The 18,306-nt window shown below is 40.0% G+C and overlaps 1 protein-coding gene across 5 annotated transcripts in view; it reads left to right on the plus strand.

Annotated features, from left to right (window-relative positions):
- Positions 1–14,868: 14,868 nt before the first annotated feature.
- LOC143643718 (uncharacterized) overlaps positions 14,869–18,306 on the plus strand; it is a 181,238-nt gene continuing 177,800 nt past the window's right edge. For all 5 annotated transcript variants that reach the window (XR_013156347.1, XR_013156346.1, XR_013156348.1 and 2 more), the window contains exon 1: positions 14,869–15,193. The gene's annotated coding sequence lies outside the window, so the exon portion shown is untranslated. The remainder of the gene's footprint in view (positions 15,194–18,306) is intronic.

Here is an 18,306-nt window from a genome sequence, read left to right on the forward strand (position 1 = left end):
CAGAAAAATTATTCCAGACAGGGAAAGATAGCAAGTGCAAAAGCCCCGGGATGGGATCGTGCTTTGTCTATTGCTGTATAGCATTTATCACAATAATTAATTACAGCAATTTTATATTTGTATGTTCAATTATTTTGCTAATGCCTGCCCCACTCAACAGACTTTTAAGCCTCCCCAGAGCAGAGACTATGTCAATTTTTTTCCAGTATTGTATCCCAGTTTCTACAGCATTGGCCCGATGAAAGTGCATATTTGTAGAGGGGAAAAAGAGAGGGGGGGTGGGGTGGGAAGGTGGGAAGGAGAGTGGGAAGGTCCTAAACATCCTCTCTTCTGCTTTGGGTAAAGATGGGCATCACCGATATTGAGCCCCACATCTCACTCCCCACTGCCCCCAACTGCTTCTGTTGCTAAGAAGCCTTTCTGCTGCCAAGCATATTTCCCCCCTTTTAAATGTGCTAATAATTTCATCTGGGTTTGTGTCAACTCTTCCAGGCCTGTAGGAACTCTTCTGGATCTTTTCATTTTTTCCTCATGGGCAGGCACTGGGAAATGAACCTGGGTCTCTGGTATGGCAGGTGAGAACTCTGCCTGCTGAGCCACCATGGCCTGCTCTCTTCTGGATCTTTACTGTGACTTTTCATATTTTTACTTATTCATTTTGTGTTGATTTTATGGCTTAATTTCTCTACTTCTTGCACCAAACTCTTAATGCACCTTACTTTTGTCCCTTCTCTCTCCTGAATATGTATCCTTCCTAATGTCTTTTGATCTCCATTATCCACCAATAAGGGGCCAATGGCACACACTAGGAGGCTTTCCTGACTAGAGGTCTGTTTTCTAGGACAGTTCAGATTTCTCAGGCTGTTGAGCAGAGGTTTACTTCCTGTGTTTCCAAAGCTCTCATAGTTTTATGCCAAGTTTGTAGCAGACACTATGTGAACTGAAACAAGGATTCTCAGGATGACTGTCTTTTTACCTAGTAATGTGGTCTGTACTGCCAATCTGGTCTGAGTTCCAGGATGGGTGAGAATAACCACATACCCGCAGTTTAAGGTTGCCTTCACTTGGATTTACTCCTGAACCATTGAACCAGTTGTGTACAAGTTCTACCTGAGAACAAGGATATAGACTATTTGGAAAGAGTTTTGCACTTGCAGAGATTTTCTGGTTCATATCTCCCCAAATCTCCCTCACATGCTGGATGATGTGGGGATTTCCTGGGCAAGTTCAGCCCCACTCTTGTGAAGAGAAATTGTGAGGGATTTTTGCCTCTTCTAAGCAGTGTCATGGAAAGGGTGTATGAATTATAGAGCAGAAAATGTAAAGGTACCTAAGTTGAGAGTCAGTGATACTCTCAGAGGCTAGGGGTCCACAAAATTTCCATGTAAAGAGTGAGGTAGTAAATATTTATGACTTTGAGTGTCATATGGTCCCTGTAGCAACTGCATTGTAAAAGTATAATGTTGTACAATAATGATCGGCTCTGACATTGTAGCATAGAAGCAGCCATAAACAATGTAAATGAATGGGAGTGGTGGTGTTCCAATAAAAATTTATTTATAAAATCGGGAAGTAACCTGGATTTGGCCCATGGGAGGCAGTTTGACCTATTATAGGCCATGAAAAGTCCTTCATCTTTGCTCTGATTGATCCACACGTTTAATGGTGAGCTACCTGGTAGCCAGCATGGGAGGAAGATTTTATTAGATGAGTCATCGTTATACATGCATTTTTAAAAAGTAGTAGAATATATAGTTATCATTGGCACGTTTTACAAGATATCTGTTACTCTTTGCTTCTCAGAAGTCTACCATAAACTACATTTAATAGAAAATCTGTGATGGTAAAAAGTTATATTAAAAACAAAAGATATTTTAGCACTTTGCTTTTCAAAGTGCTGTTCATGGACCAGCAGTACCCTACACATTTAGGAGCTAATTAGAAATACAGGATTTCAGACTCCGCCCCAGATCTACTGAATCAGAATCTGCCTATCAACAGGATCTCCAGATGATGCATATGCACATTAATTTTAAGGAGCTCGGTTCCAACAACTAACTGCAATATTTCACAAGCACCTTCATACTGGACGACCTAAAAAATGGGGTGCAGGTTTTCAACAGCTCCTTAAAAAACTGTAGTAATAGGTTTCAAATTTGTCAGAGACTTCCTTGGTGAATTTTTATTTATACGAATAGCCATCCATTTATGTATCTGTTTTGAAAGTGATTGATTGCTCACTGTTCCTTGAAATCGGGTACATTGCAGCTTTTCTATCTTGGCTTTCTCACTTTTCATGGCCTAGAATGACCTCACATTTCATCACTCACTAACTAAATCCCACACATTCACTGGGGCTCAACTCAAGTGCATTTCCTTTGATGTCTTCACTCCTTTCTGAGCGCCTGTTATCTGGTCAACTCACCCTTTACTGAGCACAAGTTCTAGACATAGTTTCTCAGAGAGCAGTGACCTACATCTTTGATCACCCTTGAAGTCCTAAGGGACCTTTCTTGAATATGGTAGGAGCCATAATTATTACTCATGGATTCCTACATCAAAGGGCCTCATGAATAGAGGCCAGATTCTTTCTCTGGAACAACAGACACCTACCTATGTCTCAATTCACCTATGTCTTGATGTCATCCAAACCAGAAAGGGACTGGTACTTTTAGTACTTACACCTAATCTTAGGAGCTCTATAGATAGCATGGAGATTATGAGCTAACTGTTCTTGACATAAGAGGACATAGCTAGATAGCATATGATATAGGCTATATGGACAAGCTCATATTTTTTTGATCCAATCTATCAAATATCATTTGATTGAAGGTAAAAAGCTAAGACCTGTCACTGACACCCTGGTGTTTTCAGGTCAGGAGAAGCTGATTCCTGTAGAAGGGAGCCTTACCTGTATCCACTTAGTAGAGTCCTGTATAGTGAGCCTTTCTCTGAATGAATAAACCAGACTTGATTTATACATTGATCTATTAAGTGATTCTTAATATCTTAATCACAAACTTAGCACTGTACTAAATGCTGTGACTATGTAAAGAACATATAAAGATGTACACAATATGGTTCCTGCCTTTTCATTCCAGTTAGGGAGGTAAGTCAAGTCTGGCTTCCATTGGTAAATAACAAAATGCCTGGAAACTCAGCCAGAACTGTTCGTGGCAAATTGGTCAGTCAGAATTTAGTAACAACAGATGCATGGTCAGTTGGTGCTATGGTAGTTGATAGGAGAGCCAGAGAGATTACTGTAGGCTTGAGAGTTAGGGAAGGATTAATAGAGGCAGCAGTTTCAGGACCGTCCCTTAGGAAAGGGGACTCTGTGGACAGTCTTGCATGGAAGGGCTTGTGTTGTGCAGATCTGGATTGAGATTAGCTCCCAAAAGAAACTGTGTCCCCTCACTTCATCTCCTTGTGGTGTGTGACAAGGGAAAGTCTGCTGCTCTCTGTTTCCTAGAAACTGCACTGCATCATGAGGGGCTAATCTCTTAGTCTTCCTTCCTCCTTGCCATCATCCAGCAAATCTGGCCTCTCAGCAGTCTGGCTGGACTGAGGATACTATGGAAAATCCCGTCTTTCTCATTAGAGTGGAGTTCATTCAATTGGTGCCAAGTTGTCTTTTCTCTGAGCTTTCTGAAGAGGCCACAGAATAGACTGCACAGCAGCTTGGACCTACCTGAAAGTGAAAGTGAATTCTTGCTGCAGGAAAAGAGCAAGGAGCTGCATATGCTGCATCATCTGTTCCTGCTTATTTTTTCCTTCTCCAGCAATAAGACCTGCTCTGAGCTCTGGGGGAGGCAGCAGCTAAGGTTGACTCCCAACTTCAAGAAAAAATATCACTTTCAAATAGAATATTTTTTCAAGTTACCATACCACTAATTATGCATTTAACAAATACTTACTAGGCATCAATTTTGTGCCAAACACTGTGTCAGATGCTAAGGATTTGACACTGAGTAAGATACAATTCCTACCTTCTGGAATTTCCTGTATATGCAGGAAACAGACAAATTAAGCCAGGCAATTATAATTTTGTGATAAGTGCTATGAAAGACATATGTACAGGGTTATACAAGACCACCCAGAAAGGATACCTCACCCAGACATGGGGGTGGCACAATAACAGAGGCTTCTAGATATACTAATATCTAAGCAGAGTTTTAAAGAGCTAGTAGGAAATTTTAGGTGAAATTGGATGGGGAAAGGGAAAGTGTTAGGAAATATTTTCCAAGTCAAGGGAACTATATGGAAAAAAGTCAGGGAATGAGAGAGGTCATAGTGCATTTAGGAGAGTGTTTATAGTTTAGTGTGCCTGGAGATAAGAGTACAGTGGCTAACAATAAAGCTAGAGAATTAAGTAGACACCTGTGTGGTGTTAAGTTTTGGACATTTGCTTACAGGCAACAGGAAGACACTGCAGGATTTTAAAGAAGACAGTGATATGATTATATTATGCATTTTAGGAAAATCATTTGGGGCCAATAGCTGCATTTGTTTGGGGGAAGTTGGGCTGGAGAGGGGCATGACCAGGGCAGATGGTTGGGGTAAAAATATAGGTAAGAGTTGGTGGTAGCATATGAAAAGTTCCTGTCAGTAAATGGAGAAACTGGACAGATTGAGAAGATATTAAGGAGGCACAAAGGACAGGATTTAGCAATTGATTGGATTATGCAACATGATGATGATGATGTTGCGAATTTCTGTTGCAAATGACAGAAAATCCAGCTCAGGTTGGTTTAAGCCAAAAGGGAATATATTGGCTCATGTAATTACACAATCATCGGGTTTGACCTTATTCAAGGCTCAAATGTTGTCCTCAGGAACCATCTCTATTCCTATCTCACTATTTCCTCTAGTTTGGTTCCATTCTTAGGCTCACTGTGGTGTCCCTGGCAGGCTCAGTCTAACATTATTGCAGCACTGAGTCCCACAGAAGGGAGACTCCGCTTCTCCAATGAGTCAAACAGTAGTCACAGAACTGAGCCTTATTGACACTGTTGGTCTGACTTAGATCATACACCTTCCCAGAGCCAATCATTGTGGCTGGAAGAATAAACAAATTTGATTTGGCTTAGATCAGGCCAAAATGTCTTCCCTAGAGTGTGCAACTCCCCTGAAGTCTACACTATAACAAAAACCCTTAGGTTGAGAGTTTGTCAGGGACTGCTCCTCCGAAGGGAACTCATGGGGCACAGTTGTCAAAATGGAAGTAAAATGCTGCTGGGCAGAAAAAAAATAGAAGTCCATCTCATATGATGTCTAATTTTCTATTTTGGGCAACTTTTTAGGTGGTGGTTCCATTCATCACTATCATAGGTATAGAATTAGTGAGTATTGAGCCATTGATAAAACACATTGGCTTAAAACATTTAAACTTTGACTATTAGGATTTGACATTCAATATGGGTGGGAAATGCCCTTGAATTTGTTATTTAAATAGACATGGTCTCTGGACTAATTAGACTGGCTCCAGAATTTCAATCTCTTGTTCACTCTCCATACTGCTATTGTTCCAAACAGGGTGATAGAAACTGACAAATACAAAGAGGAGAAAGCCACTATCACTGTCCTCAAGGAGCTAATAGATAGTGTGGTAGAGATGGAGAAAGAGGGCCATATAAACAAGGCAGTACACTATAGTGAACTACGTATTATTCAAGATTATAAAAGCTACAAAATTAATACAAAGAAAGGAATGACTGGAAGACTGTTGATGACTTTGGAGTTCTTCAGAGAAGAAGATTTCTAGGTAGAGTTTTGCTGTGTGTGTGAAAAGTAGTGGGAACTTGAAGTAGTATGTGTGTATTTGAAGAATTGCAACTAATTCTGTGCAATGAAGACATAAGCGGTTCAGGTATTGGCAAGAAGCTTTGTCCGTTGCCAATCTTATTCCAAGGAGGAGCATGGCCGCTTCCCGTGTGGTAAAATTTGGGAAAGAACAACCCTCTATTCTTCCATGTCTTAACCTACCCAACACCTTACAATATTCATCCTATGGATAAAGGATTTAGGGATTTTGAGCCAAAATTAAAATACCTGTCTTGAAGTAATAATTAAACAGCAACAGTTATTAGCCTTTGACATATATATATATATTTCTCATTGGACAATCACATAAGATCAGGGCAAGCAGGGCTTGAGGAAATGTGATACTGCATTTCAAGTCTTTTCCTGCTAGTTCCCCTCCCCCTACACATTAAGATCCCAGTCAGTGTTTGTAAATCAAAAGCTCAAGGACATTGTTTGCTGCTGCAAGAAGAACTGTGATACTCATCAGGAACTATTAATCATAAACTCTATTATAGTCAGGTTCATATATCAGCTTAGCTAGGTGATAGTACCCAATTGTCCGATCAAGCGAGCATTGGCCTATCTGTTGCTGCGAGGACATTTCATGGACTTAATCATGAGCACATTGGCTGCATCCACAGCTGATTACATCTGTAGCCAACTAAGGGAAGTGTCTTCTGCTATGAGTGATGCTTAATCTAATCACCCGAAGGTTCTTAATGAGGACTCAGAAGAGACAATCTCTCCTTCCACATGAGCCAGTCACCCTCCTCTGGGAGTGTGTTTAGGACCTACATTGGAGCTGCCAGCTCGCAACCTTCCCTACATATTTTGAAATCTTACACATCCACAGTTGTGTTAGCCACTTTTATAAATCTCATAAATCTCATATTTACAGATATATCCTGTTGGTTCTGTTTCTATAGAGAACCCTGACTAATACAAACTCCTGCCCAATTCCCTCCTGACTTCTTTAATTAGGAAACTCCTATTCATCCTACAAGATCCTAAATTGAAATACTAAGTGCCAAGATATGAAGTAATGTTGCTCCTGCTCCAAGAGCAATTTGTTCATATCTTGGCACACTGCGTTGCAATTTATCTATTCATGTATCTGTCTTACTCATCAGACCATAAGCTCTTTCTTGGGTACCAAAAAAGGAGTCATATGTATCTTTGGAACTCAAATATCTAATGTAAGTTGTGGCAAACTCAGACAGAAATAAATTTTTTTAAAAGACAGCTTTCCATAAAGGGTGCTGCTTATCTGGTTTTGCCATTTTCTAGCTCTGGATGTTTCTCTATAGAAGTTCAGAAGAGGACATCTACCTAGAAGGTTTGTTAAATACAAGATGATTGAATCCAGTCTGGGTTCTTCCTCTTCCACATTCTGTCAGTTCTTATCTAGGTATCCAATACATTTTGGTCCCATACTGTTTTGTCAAGGTTGGCTGTCTCCATGTTGTAGGATTTTAATTCAACTGCAGAAAGTTAGTAATATTTGTACAAATGACTCAAATTTCACTATAGAATATCTTTACAATAATATATTGTTTTAGTTTTATAATTAATACAGGCTTGTTTTAGAAAATTCACAAAATATGAGAGTATTAAGTAAACAGATACATTCCCTCTACTCCTTCCTTTCTTTCCACTTATCAAGCTCCTGCCCAAGGATGACCACTATATTCTTCCAAAATTATTTCTGTGCACTTACAATTCACTCAGTTGTTTATCAACAAAATGTATTGAACGCCTAATATGTGTCAGACTGTGTTCAGACACTGCTGGTATAACTTTGAATGATAGAAGCAAGGCTCTTGTTTTCTTGGAGTTAACTTTTCACTGAGGGATAGAGGTAGATACATAAATAGAGCAATAAGCAATTCTAAAAAACTGAAAATATAAGAATGATAAATGTCATGCAAAGAATTAAAACTGATATGGTAGAGACTGATTGAATAATTATGCATATAAACACACATTGGGGTTATTTAATACATTCTTTATCACCTTGTTCTTTTGTTCTTAACAATATATTGTAGCACCCCTCCTTCTCCTGTCATTACTTATGGATTTATCTCACTCTTTAAGAGCTCCATGGTATTTCAGGGTACAGAGGTGGATGTTGCACATTAGTAATGTGCTATCCTTGTATAGAAATCATTTTAAAAACTGTCTTCATTAGATTTTTGTTGAGCTTTGGTTTTATCATCTGGACTTTAAAAAGTGCTAAATTGCCTGCTTTCCTTATTAATTTGAGGCTGGATGGCTCAGGTGAACCTCTCAGATGTAGTCTTTCTCTCTCTCTCTTTAACCCAAGCTTTCTGGGTTGCATCAGCTTCTGTTTTGTCCTGCAGTCAAAATTGGGGTGTGGAATGTGTTCTTTTGGCAGACTGAATTCTCTGCTATACTTCTCTCATGGGGGACGTCTGTTCCTTTTAATGAGAGAAAACTGCTTAAAAATATTAATTTTTATTAAATGGATGTTTTACATTGCAGAGTGCACATCATTTCCTAAGTGACACTGCTAAATAACCCAATAGAAACAGTAGCTGTAATAATGTCATTTATTCTGAAGTTTTTGGTAGCACAATGTCTGGTATACGGTAGGTGCTCATACCATACATGAACAAATGATTGATATCGGGAACCTCGATGGTGATCAGTAGGAGGATACTGATTATCTTTCTCCAAAGGAAAAATAAGCATTCATTCATTCATTCATTCAGCAAATATTTTTTCAGTACATTCTATGAGCCACCACTGTTCTAGGCATTGGGCACGAATGGACCCTGAAAATAAAATTCACCTGCTTCATAGAGTTATCACAGACCACTGCCCCCAAATAATCTGTAATTTTCCTTAGCCATTTGTTTTAAATGGAATGTGATTAAGCTCACTGGGTGAGGGAGAGATGAGGGTAGGAGCAACAACATCAACAATTAAGATAGCAACATTATGAGAGGGCCAAATATGATATAGTTAAAAATAATTTTAACTGGGTCACTCTAGAAAGAGCCTTTCTGTTTCTGAAGGACCTTAACCCTCCCAGATAATTTCTTCTAATGTGCCACTCTAAACCCTGTCCTCTTTTTTTCCCTTTTTCTCCCCAACTCCTTAAGCCTCATCAGCAGCTGCTGAGCAATCTTTTTGAACACATGAGAGAGGATCATTATCATCATTATGCTTTTATCCTTGAGGAAAGTATGTAAAGAGGCTGAAAGAGGATGCATAATTTAAGAAAACATGGAAACTCAAGATTACATAATAGCCTCTTGAGTCTTTCAACTGCCACTAAATCTAATTGAGATTTTATGTATGAATATAATATTTTTAATATATGTGTATGTACACATGCACACACATGCCCATTATGGGACACTGTTTTGACATGTTCCAGAAGATTGTTAAACTTCAAGATAGTAGCAATCACATATATTTTGTTCACCAATGTATAATCTAGTGTTTAGTTAGTGCCTGGCACCAAATAGGCACTTAATAGATATGAGTTGAATGGACAAATAAATAAATTGCATTTCCATCCCTCCTTCTCAGGTATCTGTTATGCCTATCTTTGAAAAATTGCTCTAGTTTTTACGTTCTCATGATTTCATTTCAGGCTTTTTTCCCTGCCCTCCCTCCTTCCCACATTAGATTTTGGAACTCCTGTATGTTAGAGAATTACTGTTCATTTTTCTGACTCTACCTGGTCCATGCTTTTAGGGAAGGTAAGCTCTTCATTCTCCCCACTCTCCCATTCTGTGATTTCCCAGAATTTTCTTTCCTTCCTACTTCTGGAATGCCCATACACTATTTCCTGGATACCCTTGGTCCCTCCAGAGCCTTTTAGTAAGCTGACAGACAAAAGGAGCCTTCCTTTTGTCTATGATTGTGAGTCAATATTCTTACTCCAGGGGTCCAAATTTAATTGCAGTTAGGGAAGCTCTACTGAGCAGCTGTGATGTGGGGAAGTAACATTGGGAGTCAGACTTGGGTCAATGTTGGGTCAATATTGGGTCAAATGTTCTGTCTTGGGAAAGTTAGTTAAACTCAGAGCTTCAATTTCCATGTCTGTAAAATAGTATTAAGTACATTAACGTATGTAAAGATCTCAGCACAGTGCTAAACTCATAGGAGACGTTACGGATTCCTTTCTTTCTTGTATTATCCCTGGGTTCCCTGCATCCCTGTAATGCAAAATTTCTCAACCTCAGTACTATTGACATTTTGGGCCTGATAATTCTTTGCTGTGGGGGCTGTCCTGTGTGTTGTAGGATGGATGTTTAGCAGCAACCCTGGTCTCTACTTGCTATAGGCCAAAATCTGCCCCACCTCCCAGCTGTGACAACCAAAAATGTCTCCAGACATTGCCAAATGCCTCCTGGAACACACAGTTGCTGCCAGTTGAGAATCAGTGCTGTGACTTTAGAAACAGAATTTCTTAAACTCATTCTGTAGATTGAGCCTGACTCAGATGCCTCAACCAATTCCACCATAGACTCTAGGATTTAAAATTCCTTTTTACGGTTATTCATTATCCATACATTGTTTTTTTTAATTCATTAATTCGTAAGCTTCTTGAGGTCAGGTTTATAAAAATTCGTTCTCTTCTGCATTCCCAAGGGATAAAGTTGAATCTGACCCATAATAAGCAGTTGATATATATTTGCTGAATGGGTGAGTGTGTTAATAAATTTGTCCATCCATCTACCCATTCATCCAGCCAATATTTACTAAGTATATCTGCTATGAAAGATAAGATGAACACAACATAGTCCCTGTATTTAGGGAGCATAGAATTTAAGGAGTGAAACAAAAATTTGCACAAACTAATTGGGTCTCAAATCTAAAATATAGATTTGAAGAAATTACTCTGGGACTAAGCAGAGGGAGAGATAAATTCCAATTTGGGATGGATAAAAGGGAGAGACAATTAGGATTAGTTTCTTGGAGAAGCCTTGAATGATGAGTGGAATTTGAGCTATCAGGGGTAGGATAAAGAATAAGCATTTCAGGCTGAAGAGACAGAGCATGAAAAATGATAGACCCTTAGCTTGGCAATGACAAGGTACACAAGCTGCCACCACTTCTCTGACTCTTATTCTGTTCTAGTTCATTTTTTCTGTTGATCCCAAGCATCAGTCTCAAAACCTTTTTCAGTGCAGCACTCTGGGCAGCTGTTGTCAGTCAACCAGATTAGGCACCGAAGATAAAACTTATTTGCTCCTGAGTTAGAAGTAAGGTAGTGTGTTTCAATAACTGAGTTCAGTTATTGGCTAGAATATAGGCTCCATGATGTAGTGGGTGGATGGGGTGACTGATTCAGCTGCAAGATTTTTCCAAGAAATCAGGCTTTTAAGTCTTTGTTTTTGCCTTTCTTCCTTCCTCCCTCTCTCTTTCCTTTCTTCTTTATTTTCTCCCTCCTTCCCTCCCTCCTTCCCTCTTCCTTCTTCTCTTCCTCTGCTCCCCTTCCTTCCTCTTCCTTATTTCCTTCCTTCCTCCCTCCCTCCGTCCCTCCCTTCCTTCCTTCCTTCCTCGTTATCTCACTGGATTCTATAAAATTTCTATATCTTTATAGAAATCATCCTTCTCCATTTTCTTTTTTACTCAAACTGGTGTGATACAATTTCAGTGCCTTGAAGTTAAAAGAACCCCAATCAAATAAGTACTAGGGGAATGTATTAATTTTTCTTGCTGTGTAACAAAGTAACTCAAACTTAGCAACTCAAAACAACCACCATTGATTACCTCACATTTTCTTTGGATCAGAAGTCTGGGCACAGTATGGCTAGATTTTCTGTTTCATGTCTCACCAGGTTGATAGCAAGGTGTCGGCTGTGGTTTCAGTTCTCATCTGAGGCTTGGGGTCATCTTCCAAGTTCACTGGTTGTTAACAAAATTAGTTTTCTCGTGGTTGTGAGAATGAGGTCCCAGGTTTTTTTGCTTACTGTTGGCTCAGCTCCCAGATGCTACCCACAGGTCCTTGCCATGTAGTTCTCATAGACAGTTCTTGCCATGGGTATTGGCTTTCCTCTGGGCCAGCTGGAGCAGAGTGCACCTCTCCGACTTATTTTCCTGCAACTGGCTGGACAAAACTATTTTTAAGGTGCTTACCTGATTCAGCCAGGACATTCCTTTTTGCCATACAAAGTGTATATCAAAGTATAACATCATAACGGGAGTGATATCTCATCACAGTCACAGGTTCCACCATACTCATAGGGGAGCAGATTCTAAAAGGATCAGTGTCTTTGGGACATCATTTGAGAATTCTCCCTACCAAAAATCACATTCTAGTCAGGCTATTCAGGTTCCGTAGCAGACCTGTGACTACCTATAACCTTGGGAATTATGCTTTCACTTCCCTGAGCCCCACCTGTTTTTGCCTGTAGAGTGAGGGAGCTGTAGTTGGTAAGGCTAAGGTCCCTACTAGTTCCCAAATGTTATGAGTCCTTAAGAAACAAACAGTTGTGTCTATCATATCACATCATGGAAGCACTTGAAGGTTTTATTGGTCATGCTGATTAGGGGGAGGAGCCACCCCTGCACTTTCTGTACCACATGAGAGTTCATTGATTCTGACTTCATTGCATCTGCTTGTTTGTGCACAACACTCATCTTAGAGATAGAGAAATTAGTAGGGACTCTTCTGTCTATCCCTCCAATCTTGAGACCACTTATCATGGCTAGGGGGATTTGGGGGCCATTTTTAATGTGGAATTGGCACAATCTGCAAGTTCGTCTGACCCCCTCCCAGACTTCTGCTTCTCTCAAGCTCTTCCAAGGCAAGGCCTAAATGAATTAAATCGTAGTTAATATTTTAAACTTTCTGAACATTACCACTATTGCCACTGGCAAGAGTCGATATTCCACTGAGCTCCACATGACTCAGATTCCAAACAGTTTTATATTTGGTGCAGTGTGAATCACCCCATCTTTCTACAGGCTCTACATTTTAGAGGAGATTTTTTATGCCTTTAATGGCTCTAAAGGTGGTTTGATTAATATAAACTAATGTCAGGAATTTCTATTTGATCTGCCTATCTCCATTGTAGTTGCTCATTTACTCTGAATTCAATAGAGGAATAAATGCTTTTCTGTTTCTTTTGCCACATTTCATGCTGGTTATTGCCAGTGGTTGCCCCAAAGGGCAGAGTCTCTGGGTAGATGGGTCATCTGATGAGTTATACTTAAACATCCTACAAACAAATTGGAAGAATAACTCTTCTGAGGATATATGTTCCACTCATTAGACATTCATAGATAGAGCCAGAATGTTATATTCACTTGGGTACCCTCTTATTTCCTGTTTTCTGTCTGGTCCTTGCATATTTTCCATGGCATTTACAAATGGATAGAGATGGGTGGGTGGAGAGCAAGAGTACATTTCCTGTTGTATTTACCATGTGCCCTCCCTCCAATCCCTTCTTGGAAAAATTTCCCATGTTTCCTTTACAGAGTCTACTTCTATCATCCTTGCTAAACAGGCAGGAAGTTAACTCTGGCCCCTGCCTACTTGTTTGATTGGATAATAAACAATCCAGTCAGCTCCTTGAATCCTCTCTTCTTGGAATTTAGAATTGAAAATCAGAATTGAAAACTTTGAGTTGAAATTTTTGCAGGCTCTAGACTTACAGAGGCATGGTGGGGGGCAAGGGCTGCCAGTTTGGATTCTGAATAAAGAATCAAGCAAAGCCAGTGAGAAACAGAGAGAGACAAATAGACAGGCAGAGAATTCAAATGTGACCACAGAAGCAGAAATGAGACTTGTGTTCAGCCAGAATCTAGCACAGATTCTGGCACATAGTAGGAGTTCTATAAATGTTTAATGAATAAATGGATGAACCATCAGCCCTATAGAGATGGAAAGAGTGACTGGGTAGGCCTTCTATACCTCCTCTTCTTAGATTCTGTGAGATATCCTTGTGTCCTCAGAATATTTTCCCATTTTTGTCATGTAGTTCATTTAAGTGGATTTCTATTATTTGTGCCTTGATAATCACCAACTAAGAAACCCACCAGTCTGAGCACTTGATCCCCAGTTCCTCCTTCCTCCTACTTCATACCTGGATACCAGTTCAGACCCTCTGAATGGCTGTATGCTGGTTTATATTGCATGCAGAAGACATCCCCTAACAATTGTGAATGTAGCCTTTGTCTCTCAGTTTATTTGAAGTTTAGACTTTTCAGAAATGTTTGACACTGAACAAATTGAAATCTAGTTCCTGTATAGAAACTTCTTTCAGGTCTTATTTTCCTTCCTGGGCTCACTGCAGAAACCTGGTTGTAAGCCTCCATCAGATTGTACCTAGGTGCCTCCTGGTTGTTCCCATGTCAACCTCATGCTCTTTACTTTCAGGTGCATATTTTATCCACTCACAAATTTATTGAGCACTCTTAGTGTGGAAGCTAATATTCTAGATGGTAGAAAAATTAGATAAACTAAACAAATAAAATCCCTTTAAGTGCTTATTCTCTGTTTATTCCTTTCCAATCCCAGATCTATTCTCCACCCTTCTCTGCCCTGTTGTACCCCTGGAAAGTTGACTGCTGCAGATGACATTACCTAAGTTCCCTTGCTAGCTGGGTTCTGGTTGGGTTTGGCTAACAAGAGGCCAAGGATGTAGAAGATGGGAGGGTGGAGAGGTGGGAGGTTGGGCTGTTTTACCTGGGCTTCCTCTCTGCTTCAAGGTCACAAGCAGGGGCCATCCTTTCTATGACCACAGCTCCTGCTGGGAAGCCCCTCCTTCAAGCTCTAGTTCTCTAGGTCTTACTGTGCTTTTTCTTTCCTTTATACTCTTAAAACTAGGGTGGTTATAGCTTCTGCCTTCTGTTTGCCTCAGTGACTCCATATTACTTCTTGGTTTCTTTAAACCCATCTCCACATTTGTAAATCATCTCTCTCTTTCACTCTTAGTTAAACCATCTCAGTGGTTAAACCATCTTAGTTAAACCATCTCAGTGAGACACTGCCTGATACAATCCCTGACTTACAAGGAGCTTACATTTTAGCATTGAAGAAACAAGTAACAAATGGATGTCAAATACATTGTCAAATAGTGATAAGTAGTACAAAGAAAAATAATGCAGACAGTGACAGGATTGGGACACTATTTTAATGACTGTGGTCAGATTCCTCTGAAGGAGGTCACTTCTGAGCAGGTATATGAATGAAGGATGAAAGCTAAATAGCTGTATGGGCAAGTACAAAGGCCCTGAGAGGAGAATGCTAGTGTGAAGCTGAGTGAGCCAAGATGGGGGACTGGTAGGAAATGAGGTCATAATGTTGGCTATGTTACTTATCTGATCAAAACCTCTGGGGGACTTACTGGTAGTCACAGGGAGAGGGAATATGGTATGATGGAAGGAATGCAGATTCTGGAGTCAGGTAGGCCTGAGTTCAAATACAAGCTCTATCATTACTGAGTAGCCAGCCCTATGATGGTAAAAAAATTACTTCAAATCTCTAAGTTTTAGTTTCCTTGTTTTCAAAATTAGAATAATAATGAACACCTCAAAAGGCTGGGACAAAATTTGTAAATGTGTAGTTCAGTGCCTGGTGCATGGTACTTTTCCTCTCACTCCTGCTCTCCTCCCATCATCTGGCCTTATTCTAATATGCTGGATTCAACCCAAATCTCCAGGCCCTGTGAGCACTATCAGACACCCTTTTTGAATGCTTTCATAGTACTTCTTATTCACTTATTGCTACACTAGACATGGACCATGAAAAATATTATAGTTTGCAGCTATAATTTTTCTTGTATGCTATATGGCTGGGTCACATTTCATTCTTTTCTCCATGTGAGTATCCTGTTATTGCAGCTCCATTTGTTGAATTTTTGCCTGTTTGGTTTTTTGTTTGTTTGCTTGTTCTTGGGGGAAGTGCATGGACTGAGAATCGAACCCGGGTCTCCTGCATGGCAAGTGAGAATTCTCTCACTGAACTACCCTTGCACACCCTCCCCCTCAGCAGCTATACTTTTTTATGGGGGGTTGACCCTTTTCATATCTCTCCCCTCCACCAGAATCTACTCTCTAAAGAGCATCTCCCCTGAGACTTTTGTTCACTCTTGGAACCCCAGACTCTAGCACAGTGCCTGGCACATATGAACATTTAATAAATTTTCACTGGATGAAAGGGAGGAAAGAAAGAAGAGCATCTATTATATTTTCAATAAGATTTTATTCTCCTAGAGATTTTAGTCTCCTGAGAAATGGCAATTCATTCAATAAATACTAATTTAATTGAAATGAACTTTATGTAAAGTCTGTCTTATACTTATTTCTATGGGGTATATAAAGAAGAAAATTCTGTGAGCAAAGATCATTTTATCTTTTTCATCTTTATTTCACTAGGACTTACCATATACTTCATATATATGTGTGAATAGAAGTAAGCTAACAAAAGATTTAAAATTTGGTGTGTGTGAGTATTTGTGGGAAGGGGAGATTACAAAATAGAATGACCTTAGACAATTTTTGTAAAAACATGATGAGATTTTTCAAAGCACTTTTTCTTTCCTCATTTGACTAACAAAAGAAGGCTCTGAGAAGAGGCTCTTTTGGAAATTGTCTAGACAAGGTGTATATGAAGGGGCAACACTGTGACACATCATTTTCCTCTTTTCTCTGTTTGGAAAAGATTGAGAGGGGATGTATGAAAGACATGAAGATGAATTGATTTGATTGTCCAGGAGGTGGGGGATGCGGATCCTTTAAGTCTGTCATGCCTGGGGGAGGGGATCAGAGAGGATCCTTCTTGCCTGCTGGTGCTGGTTGCCTGGAGAAAGCACAATCCAAGTCCAGACAGCCTCTGACATCCCGCTGACAACAAAGGCACACACACTTGGGACATATGGTTCTGGTTATCGGGAGACTGTGTTTTTAAAGGACAATAATACCTCCTCATTATATGGGCCCTATTTCAGAGGGGTTCCAAGGCTTCCTGGGCATGACTTCTGTCCCAGTGTCAGATCGACCTGAAAAGCACAGACACGGACAGATTGTCCTCGGTCTCCAGCAGAAACCCCTCTCTATTAGGCCCAGGGCTGGCTTTCTAGAGGCCAGGGGTAGTGATTTGAAGGTATATGTACCTCAGAAAAACATGTTCCTAAATTTAACACATTCCTGTGGGTGTGAACCAATTGTAAGTAGGGTGATGAGGCCACTGAGTTAAGGTGCGGCCTCCCTCAATCAGGATGGGTCTTAATCGAATTACTGCAGTCTTTCAAAAGCCGAAAGGAATTCAGAGAGAAAAAGCCAGAGGGATTAGGCAGAAGCTGAATATCAGTGGAACCCAGAAGAGAAGAAAGAGACTGAGAGACACTGCCATGTGCCTTGCCATGTGATGAGCTGAGAACCAAGAACTTCTGGCAGCCAGCCCTACAACACCAGTCTTCGGGAAGAAAGCATCACCTTGATTTGGACTTTCTTTTAGCCTCAAAACCAAGAGCAGATAATTTCCCATTGTTTAACCAGATCCATTTCATGGTATTTGCTTGAGCAGCCCAGGAAATAAAAACACCAAGTTTCTGTGATAGCTGCTAAAGAACTATGGGCATGTGTTGTTCACTGAAACTTTGTCTCTTCAAGGTCCCAGGATAATGACCCTGCCTAGGTACCCTTTCTCCCTATATATGACGTTCTTCAAAAGACCAATGCCTGAGAAAAGGCCACAACACATAAGGGTTGGCAGATGCAATTGGTCTGTTGTATCTGTACCCCTGCATATAATTGTCCCTAGGTGCTGTATAGACTTGAGCATTAAAAAACAAACAAACAAACAAAAAAACTTGACCTATTAAATGTCTTGTATTTACATATCTACAAAAACCAAGTTTTCCTGAGAAGCAAGAGCAAACAGACTTTCTGCCTGCCTCATCCTGTCCTTGGTGTATTTGGGCTATAAACGTGTCCCTCCCTAGTTAGGATAACTGGTTCTCCTTTTCTTTCGATTATAGCTGGGACTGCCATATCAATTTCACTCAAAGAGTAGATATATATTCCTGTCATTGGCAGCCCAGCATATTAATGACCTCCCTATGTTTGAAGAGTTCACTATTGTGTGAATCATGGTGAAGGTAGGGTTTTACCTCCTTTTGTACAAACTCCAAAAGCCAGATATTTACTTCCCCTTCCTTCTGCTCCTGAGGATAGTGTTGCCAGATAAAATAAAGGCACCCAGTTAAATTTGAATTTTAGATATAAATGAATAATTTTTTTAGTATTAAGTATTTTCCAATTATTGCATGGGATATACTTATACTAAAATTTATTTTTATCTGAAATTCACATTTAACTGGACATCCTGTGTGTTGCTTTGTTTGTTTTTGTTTTTGCTTCTTATTTGACTGTATCTGGCAACTGTAACTCTGGGCGAGGATACGTGACTGGTTTAGAATTTATTCACCCAGTGGTAGTGGTGTCAGTGGCATCAGTTCCAGTGGTGTTGGCCACTATCCCATGAATATTGTGGAGGCTGGTGTCCAGTGATGGTGG

Source organism: Tamandua tetradactyla, chromosome 8, assembly GCF_023851605.1.
Source record: "Tamandua tetradactyla isolate mTamTet1 chromosome 8, mTamTet1.pri, whole genome shotgun sequence".
Taxonomy (NCBI): Eukaryota; Metazoa; Chordata; class Mammalia; order Pilosa; family Myrmecophagidae; genus Tamandua; species Tamandua tetradactyla.